This window comes from Protopterus annectens, chromosome 6.part0 (assembly GCF_019279795.1).
Source record: "Protopterus annectens isolate FY-2018-M chromosome 6.part0, PAN1.0, whole genome shotgun sequence".
In the NCBI taxonomy this organism is placed as follows: Eukaryota; Metazoa; Chordata; order Ceratodontiformes; family Protopteridae; genus Protopterus; species Protopterus annectens.
This window is the reverse complement of record NC_056737.1, coordinates 660552751-660571970: the sequence shown is the minus strand read 5'-3', so window position 1 is coordinate 660571970 and position 19220 is coordinate 660552751.

Sequence of the window (19220 nt, the reverse complement as noted above, 5' to 3'; positions counted from 1 at the left end):
CTCTAGATGTATGTCTTTGTATTTATCTTTAGTCTTTATCATCCAGATATCATCTTCATATTTTCTTAACTATGTTTCAGATGTTAAGTGCTTATTTGTTTATTCTTTATTTTATTTCATTTTGCATTTGTTGTTCAGTATAATTTATTTTACTGTGCAGTAGAATACATATGAACCATTAAAGAATGAAGTATATTTGTTTCAAATGAATAGACATACAGTCACTCATTGATATATTAAGTTTCCATATACTACTGATCAGTTGGGTAACAGGTAAAACAATCAGTAAAAACTGAAGGAAAAGAGTAGTAATACAACAAACATGTAGATATGTTATTGTTTAGTACACCTGTAATGAAGTTCACCACAGTAGTGTAAAAGTTAATATGTAACACACAAGTCATATTAAACTAAATATGCATTGAAATGAATTTTAACATCTTTAGTATGTCAAACATGTTTGACACACACACACACACACTATATATATATATATATATATATATATATATATATATATAAAGTATATATATATATATATATATATATATATATATATATATATATATATATATATACATATTTACAGTAATACAGTAAGCATAACTGCCATGAAGTCTGCAATAATCAACTTTTGAGGTGTCTGAACAAAATAATGTACCTATCGGTGATATGGCTGCCTGATATATATAAGCAAGTTTCACTAAAAGAATCGCATGTTGTCTCTTTTTTTCCAAAGGGACAAGAGCTTTTTTCTGAATAATAAGATTATTGAGAGTTGTTAGCTCTTTAGACACTGGATTCCATGAGACAGGGTATTTTTACTGAAGGCCCTTTCTATGCAAGATATGGTAAAGTTATTATTTTGCCAATTATGTGGTGCCATGACTTCTTAAGTCATACTTTGTATTATGAACCATGAAGATTTAATAAAGAGGAGGGTAGATTTGTTCACTCAGTAATATAAAGGCTGATATTTTGAGTAAAAATTAGCTTTGGATGTGACAGGTAACTACTTGTTTTTTAAACAGTAATCTGTAATAGCCCCAATAAATGAATAAACCTGCTAACAGTGGTTTATAATAAAAAAGTATTGGTTGGAGAGAGATGGACAATAATACGAAATCCATACTCTAGTCCAGGCAGTTGGACTTTTTTTTTAATTAGCCTTCCTCACTTCATTTGTGAGACTATATGCTATTTTATTGTAGATTTGTAGCTGAGTCAACAAATTATTTAATGGAACTCAATGTGTAGATTGGAAAGATTTTAATGTAATTCTATGCCAATGTATTTTGGATGTTGCTGTTGGTATGGAGTTGTAGCTATTGTTCTTCATAAGAAATGATGGTAATATATTTGTTTTATTTTTTTTATTTGATTGTATGAAATGAAATTAGATTTCTGTACATTAATAGCCAGCTTGATTTTCACAAGCCAGATCTGAGTAATAGTAATTTCCATTATTCATTATTTAATATTATATATTAGTTTTATTTCTTCTAATAACATCATCAGCAGCATATGAAGTAAGTGTCAGATTACAAGGAAGGCTATTAATTAAAAGTGAGAAAAGCACTGGCCAAGCACATATCCTTATGGCATACCTTCTGTAATAGTGCCAGCATCTCTGGATAAGCTAACACGTAATGCCATGAAGGTTCTGTTCAACAGATAGCTTCTAAACCAGGAAAGTACAACTATTGAAAGTCAAGAGTTAGCAATTTTTTTTTTTTTTTTTTTGGTGGTAGAATTGGATATCTATTGTTTCAAATGCATGGCTGGGGTGCAAAAAATATTGTACCTGCGCACATGCTTTTGTCCATATTTGTTATGATTTCATTGATAAGGTATAGAGGATAGTAATTGTACTATATATAGGTCTAAAACCATACTGTTAGTATGCTTTATGTTTGTATATGTTCACTAATCTTTACAATTGTTTTAGGACCCTGGCAAGTTAGCAAATTTAACTATTGATCTGTAACCTGTAGTATATGAGGGTGTATGAACTATAGGAAGAATAGGACATTTTTAATGGTAAGGGATAAATTAAAAACTATTTAATGGCTTGCCAAGTATTGAGCTTCCTGTTTGCAAGAACTTGGGGAATAATTTAATGTATAAAAGGGCTACAGCTGAGGTATATAATCTCAGTACTCATTTACTCTTGATGGTTTTGAAATAGACAGGAGGAACCTATAAGTAAATATGGGATTGTGCTGTAAGGATAGCTGTTACATTCTGAAACAATAATGTTGAAGGCATAGGTGGAGTGGAGGCAGCATTTTAATGTCATGCCACATGTTTATCTCTCCAATTCAAAGTGGAAATAACCTCATTTGTAGCAAGCAGCTGGTACAGATTATGCTGCACACAGAACATTAAAGTGCTTCTGTTCAGACTACAAATTTCTGAGTGTTGGTAGTGCACTGAAGACCCAATCAAGCCCACTGACCACTCACATCTAGGGTGTATGCCTCCTTTGCCCCACTCTAGCTGTTCTAGTCACAAAGATCATATGCAAATTATATAAAATGGAATAATGTGGCCACATTCCATTTCTGCCTATAACCATCATGCCAGCCATGACATTTATGGACTCCCTAGCCTCCATTTTGGAAAGGGTCATTTATATGTGATGTAATCACTCATTAGAAGGGTCAGACATCTTCTTTCAAGACTCTTCAAATACATGTAGGATAAAAAGTGCATGTGTTTTGTGTTTTTTTCTTTTTAATGATAAAGGTATGCGATATTTAGTTTACTATGTTCTGACATCACGGTATTTGAATACAAAATGCAGATAGTGCTGATCAATGCACCACAATAACAGGCAATACCACTGTGAAATTTGTCAGTTAAATCTTTCTTATGTTTCATATAAAGAATAGATGAGAGCTGAGCTCTGTGTATTTTGCTTATAATATGATTTATAAGATTTTCATTTCAGATATAATGAGATCCTGAGTGTTAGAGGAGCTGGGAAAAAAAACTTCCTGCCCATCTAGCATGTCAGAACATCACCCTGAATGCTCTCTCTGCATCCCATTCATGTTGTACAAATGGTAGAAACAGAATCCACTTTATTCCATGCATTTTAATATCAATTATTGAGATTTTTCACATGCAAATTTTTCAATTAGTAAAGAGACCTATTGTTCTGTGAATACCCAGTAAAACTAATTATCTAATTATTTACTTCACATTTTGTTAAATGAAGTATTAATAACACTTTTCTTCTTGTTGAGAGTTTATTCTTCTTCTTGTGTCCTTCTACAAAAAAAAAAAAAAAAAAAAAGAAATGTTTGACATCCCAGTTTGCTCACTCAATTGGGGGGCAAGGGACTCATGAAGGTACCACAGCATGTATACCTCTTTGTACACATTGTAGTATCCTTTTGATATTTAGCAACCACTCTCTAATACATTACTGCATGGTACTGTAGCATGAAGGCATGCAGTGCTGTGTAGGACTAGCCCGTGGCCATGCTGAATGATAATGAGGCATCTGGGGTAAGAGGCATATGCTAGTAAGCCGTGTACTGTCTCCACAGAACAGACTCTTGAAGGCATCTACATGCCAAGTGATTCAGGAAATCACATGGATGTATAGATCAACATGGTCATTCCCACCATGTTGTGGTATTGAACACCATGTTCAACTACCTACTATGACTGTGGTCTGGGAATTGGGGGTGGGAGGAGCCATTAGACATCAGTGATAATGTGTCCTTGAATAACCAACATGACGCCAGGACCAGTATGGGGATTTGGCAGGTTGGGGTAAATCATTAACTACCAGGGTTACATGTAACTTAACTGCCTTCATGGCACCATCGATAGTACTGGGATCAGGCACTGTGGGAAACAATAATCACAGGGGATACTTTGAACTAAAGTGCCATAAAAGCATGCACATCACTGTGTGGATTAGTGGGGGTGGGAAGAATCAATACTTACCAAGGACACTTGAACTAAAGTGCCATAATGGCACAGGCATCATTACAGGGACTGCAAGGGGTGTAGGGATTCAGTAGACACTAGGGACACTTTGAAATAAATCGGAAGAAATTTTGTTATAAAATAAAACAAAAGCATTAATATTATGTTTTAAGTTGTTGAGCTGGATTTGTTGGAATCTCTGTGGCCTTGTGTATGTTTTTTTTAACATTTTGAACTAAAGTGCCATAACAGCACAGTATCACTATGGGGATTTGATGTTGGGGGAGAAGTACTAGCTACCAGGAATACATGTAAATGAAATGCACTGATATCATTTCAGGAATTGGGATGGAGGGATTGCTAGACACAAACAATTTTACAAAAGTGCCATAATGGCACATAAACTATTATGGTGATTGAGATGGGTGGGTACACACTAGCCACCAGGGTGTCTACAAGTGTGCCATAAAGGTACTGGAACTATTATAGTGAAAATGAGTAGGAGAACCATGGGAGGATAACTCAGGGGGAAAGGTATGTGGTCTCTGGCATATGTGTGTGTGTGGTTTGTCTACTGCATGCTCGATATGACCCATACCAAAACTGGTAACACTGGCATAACAACATCCATGGTCATAACTCTGGAAACACAAAACAGAGTAAAACATCAAATCCCAAATATCCTTACCATTCAATACCCAGGAACAAACACTAACAGGGGTCATGGCGGGGGCCAAGTCCAGAAGTTTAGACTACTAAATTTTTGGCATTATTAGCATCAATGTTGTTATGCTGACATTACCAATTTTGGTATAGGTCATGTCATGCATGTGATAGATAACCATGTGTGTATGTGTGTGTGTGTGTGTGTGTGTGTGTGTGTGTGTGTGTGTGTGTGTGTGTGTGTGTGTGTGTGTGTGTGTGTGTGCCTTTGTGTACATTTGTGTTTGAATGTACACTTCTGTGTGTATTACTACCACAATATACAGATCAGTGAGGATCTTCACATCACGATAGTAACTGCAATTCAGAAAAGTGTAAATTACATGATAATAATGTCTTGCTTCACCATAGTTAACATGTAGATTAGCTCATCATGGGAGCAGGATCTTTTCAGACTGAGCTGTGTACCTTGCGCTAGGCACTTTTATGAAACCCTGGGTGTTTCTTTCTAATCCTACAATCTTTCTTTGAACTGTTTTATTCACAATACTTAAAAGCAGTTTTATACTTTTGGTTTATCCAGTGGTTTTCTTTTTTTACTGCAAAACTTTTAATAAGTCATATTTTTTGTGACTTAAGTAGCTCTGCACCACTGACCAGTTTTCAGCCTTCTCTTATAATTTTTTTCTCTTTTTCCTATAATGCCTGTGGACATTTTTAACTTAAAGTTATCAGATAGCCTATATGTGTGGCATACAGATGATGTACCCATCATACTACGCAGATGATACCCATCATACTGAACAGGCGATATACACATCTTAGTGCACAGATAATATACCAGTCATACTGCACAGATGATATATACATCTTACTGCACAGATGCTACCTATCATACTGCACAGATGATATTAACATCTTACTGCACAGATGATATACCCATCATACTGCACAGATGATATACCAATCATACTGCACAGATGACATACCCATCATACTACAGAGATGATATACACATCTTACTGCACAGATGATATACCAATCATACTACACAGATGATACCCATCATACTGCACAGATGATATACCCATCATACTGCACAGATGATGCCTATTATACTGCACAGATGATATACACATGTTACTAAACAGATGATATACCCATCATACTGCAGAGATGATATACACATTTTACTGCACAGATGATATACACATCTTAGTGTACAGATGATATAACAATCATACTGCACAGATGATACCCATCAAACTGCACAGATTATATGCCCACTATACTGCACAGATGATAGCCATCATACTGCACAGATGATATATACATCTTACTGCACAGATGATATACCAATCATACTTCACAGATGATATACACATCTTAGTGCACAGATGGCATACCAATTATACTGCACAGATGATACCCATCAGACTGCACAGATGATACCCATCCTACTGAACAGATGATATACCAGTCATACTGCACAGATGATATACCAATTATACTGCACAGATAATACCCATCATACTGCTCAGATGATATACCCATCATACTGCACAGATAATACCCATCATACTTCACAGATGATACCCATCATACTGCACAGATGATATAGACATTTTACTGTACATATGATATACCAATCATACTGCACAGATGATACCCTTTATACTGCACAGATTATATACCCATCATACTGCACAGATAATACCCATCATACTGTACAGATGATACCCATTATACTGCACAGATGATATACACATCTTACTGCATAGATAATATACCAATCATAATGCAAAGATGATATATACATCTTACTGCACAGATGGTACCTATCATACTGCACAGATGATATACACATCTTACTGCACAGATGATATACACATCTTAGTGCACAGATGATATATCAATCATACTGCACAGATGATACCTATCATACTGCACAGATGATATACCCATCATACTGCAGAGATGATAGCCATCATACTGCACATACGATATACACATCCTACTGCACAGATGATATACCAATCATACTGCACAGATGATATACCCATCATACTGCACAGATTATGCCCATCATACTGCACAGATGATATACCCATCATACTGCACAGATGATGCCCATCATACTGCACAGATACTATACCATCATACTGCACAGATGATATACACATCCTAGTGCACAGATAATATATCACTCATACTGCACAGATAATACCCATCATACTTCACAGATGATACTCATCATACTGCACAGATGATATAGACATTTTACTGCACAGATGATATACCAATCATACTGCACAGATGATACCCATCATACTGCACAGATGATATACCAATCATACTACACAGATAATACCCATCATACTGTACAGATGATACCCATCAGACTGCACAGATGATATACACATCTTACTGCACAGATGATATACTAATCATACTGCACAGATGATATATACATCTTACTGCACAGATGATATACACACATCTTAGTGCAAAGATGATATATCAATCATACTGCACAGATGATACCCATCATACTGCACAGATGATATGCCCATCATACTGCACAGGTGATAGCCATCATACTGCACAGACGATATACACATCTTCCTGCACAGATGATATACCAATCATACTGCACAGATGATATACCATCATACTGCACAGATTATACCCATCATACTGCACAGATGATATACTCATCATACTGCACAGATGATATACCATCCTACTGCACAGATGATGCCCATCATACTGCACAGATGATATACCATCATACTGCACAGATTATATACACATCTTACTGCACAGATGATATACCAATCATGCTGCACAGATGATATACACATCTTATTGCACAGATGACATACCAATTATACTGCACAGATGATAACCATCATACTGCACAGGTGATACCCATCCTACTGCACAGATGATATACCCATCATACTGCACAGATGATATACCCACCATACTGCACATATAATACCCATCATACTACACAGATGATATACACATCTTACTGCACTGGTGATATAACAATCATACTGCACAGATGATATACACATCTTACGGCACATATGCTATACCAATCCTACTGCACAGATGATATACCCATCATACTGCACAGATGATACCCATCATACTGCACAGATGATATACCCATCTTACTGCACATATGATATACCCATCATCCTGCACATATGATATACTCATCATACTGCACAGATGATATACCAGTCATACTGCTTTTTATGTCTGGTCTCTTATGTTATCTTTTATCAATTGCCTCTCATTCACTGAACTGTATTGTCAAAAAATGAGACTGTTTACGCAATACCAGCTAATGTTTGTTCAACTTATGCCTCCTGTCTGGTTGAACGATAACAGCATCTTCATGCCACTGCTTATCTTCTAGCAGCAGAAGTGTCTTATTGGAGCCTACAGGGATAAACAGTTTTTCTTGGAGAATATTACATGAATATGTTCATCTTTTTGATTATTGCGGTACTATAGATTTCTGGGGCTGATGACGTCAAAGCTAGCTCCATCCTTTGAAGGGAAGTGATATCAACTGCTTCAATAGATTTCTATTCTCATGTTCAAATCATTAATATCTTTATCTTTAAAACTGTTTCCGATATTTTACATGTAAGTTCTTTTTAATCTCAGTATTGCCTCACTTAACATGGGAAGCATCTACCAATCTAATGGATGCATAGATCAGTCATAGAAATGAAATGTGCTGCCTATTTTGGATTGCTAATGTAAGCCTAGGTATTCTCACTCATGTTCATTAATGAAAAAATCTGGTCATCCAAGAATTAGATACTTGGGCCTGAGATCTCTGTACTGATGCCAGTGCCATTAAATAATTTAGTTACAAGCCAGTGGCTTACACCTGATACCTCTAATTTCTGAAAATACTTAACATCATGAATATGAACTGAACATAATGTAAATCTAAGTATGATGATGCATTAACCTATACATTTGTGATGCCTAAATTCTATCTTCTTCCACTCTCATTCTTCTAAATGTGATGCATCATGCACTTTTTCTTTTGGTTGATATGTTCAAATTTATGGCCTGTTGCTACTGCTGGCAAAGTACTCTGTTTCCCTTCAAACTCTAATTTAATTGGTTACTACCAGTATTAGACATTCCCCCGGATTCACAAATCCTCCGTGTAAGACTTAATAAGTCTTACTCGAAGGCTGCAGTTGAACGGTATGACGTCAGCGTGCCATGAATATGCATTAGGGCACGCTGACTCAACCGTAAGTCCTACACGGACCTTATAAGAAATCAGGGTGCATGTCCTACTGCTGAGCAGTCCAAATGTCCACGCCCCTGCAAGTGTTTAAAAATAAAGTAAATAAACAAGAGCGAGTCCACTCAAATGTCCCTGCACCCAACACCTCACTGCCTGATAATGCAACCCCCCATCACACATCTAAAATGCATAACCATAAAAATTTTTTTAAATACCCAAAATAGCTGCCCGTATTTGCGCATGTGTGCCCATTGCTTAGCTACAGTCAGCAATTCTCACATGGAAGAGCATAAGAAAGAATGTTTATGCAAGTCATATGACATAGAAATAGTGTAATGGTAGAGTGTTTGCACAAAGAAGAAGCATTCACGGTTCGAGTCCCACCACTCCCTTTTGTATTTATTTTTTAAATCAGTATATGGAATAATACCCAACATATATATGTTTAAACATAACTAAAAAGCAGTGAAATGGCCAATGTATCAGAGAATAAAATAAATATTTTAAAGGATCCCAATATAAAATTGCCCGCAGTTAAGCAGTGCTTCACCCAGCGCAATGTAGTTGCCCCTAGCTAACTCGCGCTTTACCCAGTGCAATGTAGTTGCCCAAAGCTAAATAGCGCTTTACCCAGCACAATCAGTTTGTGCGGACGTGCGCGCCGTGCCAACCAGCGCCCCATCGGAGAATGTGGAGCAACGTAGAGCAAAGTTGCTTACACACAGCCACGCCCCCTAACTTGTCTGGACAGCACTAAAATAAAATACAATGATAAAGTTGGAACCCAGGAAACTGTGCACCATAATCAAAGTACTGAACCATTAAGCCACGACAGCTTAGCATAAACAGCCACTGTTAACTTATATATAGTAATAAATGTTTGCTTAACCATTGCTAAGCATGTCTGCAGTCAGCCAAGAATATTCAAAAATGGCCAATCACAGAAAAGTGCAGGAAATGCGGCATATTTAAGCGGCATAGGCGGGAATACTCGCCATAACTGATTGTAGCTCCCATTTGCAGTTAGAATGTCTGGTGTTGGAGAGGGTACACGCTTTCCAGTGTAACGTTGGGGCATCGAGGAGTCAAGATATATGGTTTGGCTCCTAGTCCATCGGCATGAGACTTGACTCCTGCAGGGCCAGTTCCAAGGAACAGAGTATAAGGCAGAGGCTTGGAACCGGTTGGCTCATGAACTCACCAGTGCCACAGGGGTCCCTCGGACTGATGAGCAGGTCCGTCACCACCATGCAGACCTGAAGAGGCGGAAGCAGGACCTTCTGAACCAGTGCATCCAGGAGGCCCATCAAATGTGGGATGCCCCACTACTAAGTAGGTAACCATGGAATGCAGTATGTAAGATAAGCTAAGATAGTCTAAATAATGGATAGGTATGTCTCAATATCCCTTTATTTACTCCACAGCTGCAGGTGCACGCGCTATGAATCAGCAAGCCTATGCAAACAGGCTGCTAAGGCTGCGCCATCAGGCAGGTTAGTAAATATTCTGCATGTATTGTTACATGATATATGTGAGTGAGCATGAGAAAAGTGTTAAAGCCCAATAATACAGCAATAAAATGTCCTGATTAAATCCTCTGCATGTACTGTTATATAACAAATGTCAGTGAGCCAGAAGTTGAGTGTACTAACCCACCAATCAAGCTAAAATAACTCTGGAATACTATCCCTGCATGTATTGACATAATATATAAGTGAGCAGGCCTGAAAAAGAGTGTTCTAACCCATCAAGAAAGGTATAATATGTCCTGAATATGTCTTCCGTATGCACTGTAATAACAAGTAAAGGAGGGAGCCTGTAGAAAAGAGTTTTCAATGTAATTAATAAAGGTATAAAATTTGGAGTGTGTCTGTGTCACTTACTTTGAAATGTTGTTGTACCCTTGCAATAATAAATAGTACTGTTGTATTAGGTGCTGTCAACCCACAGTTGTGCAGTCCCATAGGAAGTGGATGAAGGAAGTGGCAGTAGCTGTGAAGCATAAAACATTAATTCCCTGAATAAATCCTCTGCATGTACTGCTACATATCATAAGTCAGATAGGTAGGAATAGAGTGTAGTAACCCATAAATAAAGCAAAAACATGTCTGGAATACTATCTCTGCATGCACTGTCATAGATAAAATGTGAGTGAGCCTGTAAAACAGTCTCGTAACCTATCAATAAAGGTATAATATTTCCTGAATATGTCTACTGTATGCAGTGTAATGTCAAATACAGGAGAGAGCCTGTAGAAAAGAGTTTTAATGTAAATAAGAAAGGAATAACACTTACAGTGTGTATGTGCCAGTTACTCAGAAATGTTGTTGAACCCTTGCAGTGAAGAAATATTACTCTGTTGTAGTAAATGCTGACAACCCCCAGTAGTGCAGTCCCATATAAAGTGGACGAAGGAAGTGCCAGTAGCTGTGAAGTATGCAACAGTCCTAAACAGTTGTGAAATGGCTGACATGTATAGGTAAATCTGGCACACAAGTTGCCTGTCAAGGTGTTCCCCAGAAACTTAAGTGTGTTACCTGAAAAGTAGGTTTGTGTAGAAAACAAGTGAAAAAGCCATGTGAACACATCCAGATGTGCACATAATAAACAAGTCAATTTAATACAAGTATGTAGCAGTAACATCTGCATCCTGGACAGTTACCATGTCAGATATAGGCCAGGTATATTATGAAGTAGCAAAACCTATAACGCAATCAAATGCATGTTGCTCAGTGTAAGAATACATGTAGGGGATATACACCTGCAGTCAATAGGAATGTAGTGTACAGTTAAAGTACTAATAAGATGTTAATGGAGGTTTCTTTTTACACCCTACTCCATGTGCATAAACAATGCAATTCCACACCTCTATGGGTATGTGTAATCTCATAACATTTGTTGGGACATATGTCCTATTGTTATTAAAATCTGCACCTACTTTGATGCATGTCCCCTGTTAAAACACCACAATCTTGGTAGCCTGTTGCCACCCATCATCCCTGCATGCTGTTGGAATGTCCACTGTCATTCAATACATGCATGTGTTATGCTTGCTGTTCAACTGTTGTAACCCTGGTGTGTTGGGTTAATAGGAATATTGCAGCATGCTGTTACAACTAACTTGGAATGCTGTTGTCTATGTTGTAATTAAAAACACCTAATCACAGAACGTATGGGAAGGCCGGTTCCAGCGGACCCACCTGTCCCACCTCAGCTGGCAGTTGCACCTGGCACCAGCAGGTCTGGTGCCCAGCCCCGGCCACCCTCCTCCGTGGGTCCTGTGCCACCTTTGGGTGGAAGTGCTGCAGGGGATGGGGCTCATCCCCCCCCCTACAAGCGTGGGTGGAGAAGGGCCTCCTGTCACCCTCCAAAGGGTCCGGGTTGTGGTGCGTAGGGAGATCCAGCGTTTAGTCGCTGATCCCCTATGCCAGCTCGAGGCGAGAGTGGCATGACTCACGGGTGAGCCTGCCCCACCTACACAGCCCCCAGCACAGTGACCTTTGGGTCTGTGAAGGTCCAGTGGTGACTGCACATGGCTGGGGATATCAGTCCCACTGTTACCATCTGTGGGATCATGGGCTTGCGATTTCCAAACATCCTTCCCTGTCAATTGTGTTTACCCACCCCATGTGTCATACTCCACCCCTGTATGCGTCTTGTTGTCTTGTCTGTTTACCTACCCAACCTACCTCCCCAAATATACCTACTTCCTTTACCTCACTTACCACTCTCCCCTGAAAAAAAAAAAAAAAGGGCAATCTTTTCCCGAAAAAAAATTACGCCCCATACATAGCTTCCCATATTACACACATGTCCATTGGACATGTACACTGATAATTCTAATTGGCAGTGCAACAAAATATGTTGTCCTCACCCCTCTGTCAGGGGTGGAAGGTTTGAAATCTCACTCCAAATTTTTAACATATGCACAGCTGTTGCTGTTAAAGAAATTGGCAGCTATGGGCCTTCCCTACACCCTTCCTGCACATCCCGAGCTTGTTTTCCTACTGTCTTTCCCTCTCTGTGCCCCCATTTTCACCACTTTCCTATCTCCCCATTTTCTTTTCTTTAAAAGAAATTAGCGTGGGGGTTAGCGGGAGTAAGCACTTTTAAGCAGTAGTAAGCGGGATTAAGCGAGTGTGTGCATGTGTGCGCTTAGCTAAGTGTCACGCAAACCCACGAAACCCACTTACTACTTCTTAAAAGTGCCTTAGTCACTCTATGGCAGGGCCCTTGTTCTGCCAAGCAGCAAAATAAAAAACCTCTGCCAGTCTCGAACCCCAGACCATTGACACAATAGATTGCATGAATTACCACTAAGCCACAGCAGATATGCAAATAACTTGCTTCTGAAATAAATATATCATGCATTACAATGAGGGAATGTAAATGGAAATTAGGAATGGTATAACACAAACCCTTTTCTGTGTGACTTTATGAGCAGTGGTTGTGTAATTGCATGACATGACTGTGTAAGGGGAACCAGCCATCCTAGCAGGGAATAATGTTACAGTAGCACCTTACAAACACCCCACAGTATCAGACCAGGATAAACACTGGCCACAGGAATACAGTGCAATAACCACATTTGTATGGCAGTTAATTGTGTAAGTGAGAAAAATGTACATACTCCCATGTATCCTGTGTTAGCATGTGGAGGGGTGCGTACATGTCTATACTGAGATGTGTGTACTAGAAGCAGCAACATGCAGGTATGAGTACAACATGCACATAACTGGTTACAACCCTAGCATCAGATAAGAGACAAATACCAACCTTCAGACTGACACAATGGTGTCCAGAGCAAACAAGAACGGGCCCCACCTTTGAAATCTGAAAGGGATACACCTACCTAACCTAGCATTTTATAGCAGTTGGCTGCAATCACAGTGAGTAATGCAATCACCACACAGCAGGCTGCATGTAATTACTGAATGGTAGGCAGCAATTGGTGCAGAGGCTGTCACATTCACAAGTGCAGATACCTAGAAAAGCAGGCTGTACCTGCAGTTCACACATGCAATTATATCATTGCAGGTGTCGTGAGACAGAGAGTGAGAGAGAGAGAGAGAGACAGAAACAGAGACTGAAGCTGAAATAGAGGGCAAAAACACAAAGCAAACCAGCCAAAAAAAAAAAAAAAAAAAACGAAGGTGAAATAGAGGGCAAATACCCAAATCAAACCAGCCAAAAAAAAAAAATACAAAACCGTATCACACAGAGCAGGTAAATAAAAAGGTAAGGTAGTAAGTGGGTTTCGTGGGTTTGCGTGACACTTAGCTAAGCGCACACATGCACACACTCGCTTAATCCCGCTTACTACTGCTTAAAAGTGCTTACTCCCGCTAACCCCCACGCTAATTTCTTTTAAAGAAAAGAAAATGGGGAGATAGGAAAGTGGTGAAAATGGGGGCACAGAGAGGGAAAGACAGTAGGAAAACAAGCTCGGGATGTGCAGGAAGGGTGTAGGGAAGGCCCATAGCTGCCAATTTCTTTAACAGCAACAGCTGTGCATATGTTAAAAATTTGGAGTGAGATTTCAAACCTTCCACCCCTGACAGAGGGGTGAGGACAACATATTTTGTTGCACTGCCAATTAGAATTATCAGTGTACATGTCCAATGGACATGTGTGTAATATGGGAAGCTATGTATGGGCGAATTTTTTCGGGAAAAGATTGCCCTTTTTTTTTTTTTTTCAGGGGAGAGTGGTAAGTGAGGTAAAGGAAGTAGGTATATTTGGGGAGGTAGGTTGGGTAGGTAAACAGACAAGACAACAAGACGCATACAGGGGTGGAGTATGACACATGGGGTGGGTAAACACAATTGACAGGGAAGGATGTTTGGAAATCGCAAGCCCATGATCCCACAGATGGTAACAGTGGGACTGATATCCCCAGCCATGTGCAGTCACCACTGGACCTTCAAATGTATGTGTTGGCATGGTGTAGATGTTCACGAAGAGTACTCCACACACTTCAAATCATCCATGTGTGGCAGCAGTATGTATCTATCTGTATCTGCACATGTGCATAGGGCAAGGGACATACTGCAACTGTTAGTGAAGGGTGGACAGCTATCTGTCAGTGAATGTTGATATGTGCATATATCCATGTAGGTTGTAGTGTGTGGCCTAGAAGACAGCATGCAGTGCGGTGGAGTGGCCTTAGGTCAACTGGTGCCCTAGGCAAAAGGGCCCCATGGCACCCACCACCACACTTCCTAGTGCCCGCATCCTTGTGTCCACATAAATAGTGGAAAAGCACCCATGCTAGAGCGGCGCCCTAGGTGGCCGCCCAGTAGGCCTATGCCTAAGGCCAGCTATGGTAGTGTTGATATATGTCATGTGGTGGTTAAATGCTGAGGACAGATTCTTCAGATCTGATGTGTTACAGACAGTGAGGGAGGCCTGCTAATGCTACAAGGGCTGAGGACACCCACATGCATTCTGCACAACACTGTGCAATGTAATCAGATACCTGTACATCCCACAACTGTTGCATAAGTGAGATCCCCACCATGAAAGGTGGACTGTACAGGTGCCTATATGTACATCCATGTGTACAGCAATGGATGTGTACATGTATGTCTATAGATAGGCATATACATATATATATATATATATATATATATATATATATATATATATATATATATATATATAGATATACATATATATATATATATATATATATATATATATATCTATATATATATATATATATATATATATATATATATATATATATACATATAGAGTGAGAGAGAGATAGAGAGACACAGAGACAACACTGGGTCATATGTACCGCAACAGGTGTGCGGTGAACAAGGCATAGACTGTAGACAAGTGTTGATACTGCAGTGCCATTCCACCTTTCCAAAACAGTGTACCCATTAACTAACACATAGGCAGATATCTACCTAACAGTGAAGGTGTGATAAGGGAACATGGGACACAGGTGGACAGTAGCCTCCATTGTGATGAAGACAGTGCCACACTACACCTGTAATCTGTCTGTGTGGTATGTGTCATGACAACAGGTGTGTCATCTATGGAAGTATAGGGTAGGGTTTCCCTCAACTCATCACAATGACCTGTGTGGTATGTACTTCACATGACAACTACACCAGGTGAACAGGCCACAGACAGACCTCCCAAAGGGTAATATTGTCCGCAAACAGATGCCCTATGCAGACTGACTCACAAAACCACAACTACACTGTATTGCATACTGGCCACACAGAGGTGACCTCTGCTGGACATATAGAGGTATGTCCCACCCATAGCTGGGTGACACCCAACATGGCAACATATCACAACCCCTTGGGGTTACACGCTCTAGGGCCCTAAACCTTGTCAGCTCACTAAACAGTACATGCTGGAGGGATAGGCTCCCATCTCAGACATATGCCATACATCGGAATAGACCACATAGCAATAGCAAACAAAGCTCCTCCTTAGCAGTTGTTATAAATACCCCTGATGATTGTGTGGGAGATTGTTAATACACCCCAGGAAACACCTCTGTGGTTCAGGTTGGCAGGGGCAAGTGAAATCAAAGTACATGTGTGTCAAAGGCCAGGGTAGCATATGCCTAGGTTGCTGTAGTCCCTAGGGCCAATAGCATATCACCTACCTATGACAATATGCACTTACACATGTACTTAATGCAATAGCTGCTATGTGAGGTTGAATGAGTGTAACGCTGAATGTGTGCAAGGTGTGTAAATGTGTAATAGCTTAGTGTGATGTTGTATCTGACATGGTAGTGCCTAACCTAGCTGTGAGGACAGCAACTGATGTGTAATGTACTGTTAGGCAGACATAGTAGTATGGCATATGATGCGACATAGTTCTCCGTTGATGAATATGGTGTTTCATTGTAGGCTAAAGCAATACATGTATGCTTAGTGAGTGGTACTTCAGGTGAATCCATCGCCAATATGAACTGTAGTATTACCTGAAGCTGTAGCACTAAACAGCACAGTATGGTGTGCATTCACATTGCTTGGAAACACTGTCATGTGTGTTTCCTGTAGTCTGCACAGAGGACAGACTGCAGGCATAAGGGTGTGTAAGCAGTGGTATACAGCACCGTATGGTACACAGGTATTGCTCATCTGTGTTGGCATAAAGTGGTGCGTTGTATGTTAGCCTGATGTGTGTGTGATTATGCCTGTACAATGGCTGCAAACGTATGTGTGTTACAGGGTTGACGTGTGTATCCAGCAACATCTATAGTCTGTTACAGCAGTATGGCACCTATAGTAACAACTGGACACATCTGTTAGGCAGGGCTATGGCATCAATGACTAGGGTGTTTGATTGGTACTACTGTACCTGTACTTTACATCCATTGCAATGGATGACATCTCTGTTCGTGCATTGGTGTGATATACACCCCTGTCTTGAGGTTGTGCAATGTGTCACAAACAGTGTGTCTGGTACTGTTGTATAGTGGTGTGATATATAGAGTCTTCCAGACAGTATTAGTTAGCTGTAGCCTAAGAATCAACAAGTGTTAGTGAACGTGTGTAACCACTGACAGACAATAGGATGGTATATATGTCAGTAAAGTGATATCTGTGGGTAAAGGTGCAAAGTGTGCCACAGGAAACTCTCACACAAATTGTTCATATCTTTTTTCAGCCAGATGGCCCACCAACGTAATCCAGCTTACACTGCAGAAGAGGAAGAGGTGATAGTCAACAGCCTTTTGCAGCAGTACACCATGCTGTTCTCCAGAACCAGCCAGCATCAGCAGGAGCGGACTGCACTGTGGCAGGAGCTTGTTAGTCGGGTAAATGATATAGGCATGCATAACCGGACATATGAGCAGGTACGTTACCACTGCAGTGATTTAATTAGACAAGTCCGGCGGCATGCATCTGATATCCAAAGACAGCAGCTTGCCACAGGTGGTGGGGTGGCCACACATCCCCCCTCCCCAGAGCGGAGGAGCTGCTCCTAAGCATGGTGGCTCCTGGACAACAGCTACGGCAACCTCTGACATGTGTTGTAATGGAGGCCAGAGCCACCCAGCACATCCACCTGGAGCAAGCAGGTAATACACCCTGTAGACTACAGTTAACTGTATTGTTAGATTATGTGTACGTGACATGTGTACTGTGTGTTTAGCAGTTCCGCTGTCTACTTTTGTGCAATATGGATAGTTTGTATAATATCCCTGCATAACCTGCACCGTTGACTGTTGCTGTACTGCAGTTTAGCATACCCACTGTAGCAATGCCACAGTTGTGGCCACTGATGAGCCCTCTCATATTCTCATAGGCCCCTCTGGTTTGACGGCAGGGCAGCCGATCCATGCTGGTGAGTGTGTTATACCTGCAATGTTGGTAATGAAATATGCATGTCATAGGTGAGGTGTAGGCCATGTACACATAACACACCTATGCATAATGCATGCTGTGCATGTTTGCTGTGAGATGTTGCACAGCTCAGTAATGTCAGTAGCTTCCTCAATGACATGCAATACACAGAGCATGACACACAGTTGTGGCAACCCCATACTGCACATTGGATAGGCATAGTTGCAACACCTGTACACAACATAAGACATTTATCACATGCAGTACACAAAGTCATGCTACATATGGCATAACCACACACCCGCTGTAAGGTCACACATCAGTATCCTACATGTCATCCACACACACATGATATACCTCACGGGTAGAGACCTATCATGGGGCTGTGCAACAGTCTTCAACACATACCACAGTCATGTTAGGCAATGCTCCCTACTGGGCACCTCATACACCCATGTACAAAGTGGCTGTATAATAGTGAACATATCCACGGCACTGCAGTTCAGGTACAGCATGCTAGGTGGTGGTCTGTCACACACTAGTAACCATGAGTGACCACAAGATGCATGATGATGATGATGGCACATGATACTACACCCCATCCAGTTACAGTGACCACAGTACTACACATAGCAGTCTTTGCTGTGCACCTCATTGTTCAGTGTGTGCAAACATATGCACCTATACACACCATGAATAGCATGTTGTGTGTGTGATTACATATGCTAGTATACACATTTTGCACAACAGCCAACATCTGTACAAAGTGTCACATATATGTCCTGGAATGCTATTGGGTGTATAGGTCACATGACACACATTGGGAATGTGTGGTGTTTAATGTTGCAGTCATGTAGCATGCCATGTCATGGCTGGCAGCAACATATCTTCAATATGTCCCACATGCACCATAACCATTGTGCAATGTCCATGTCATGCATTGGGATTCCTTCACATCTACATGCACCAATCATCCCATGTCTGTACATTGC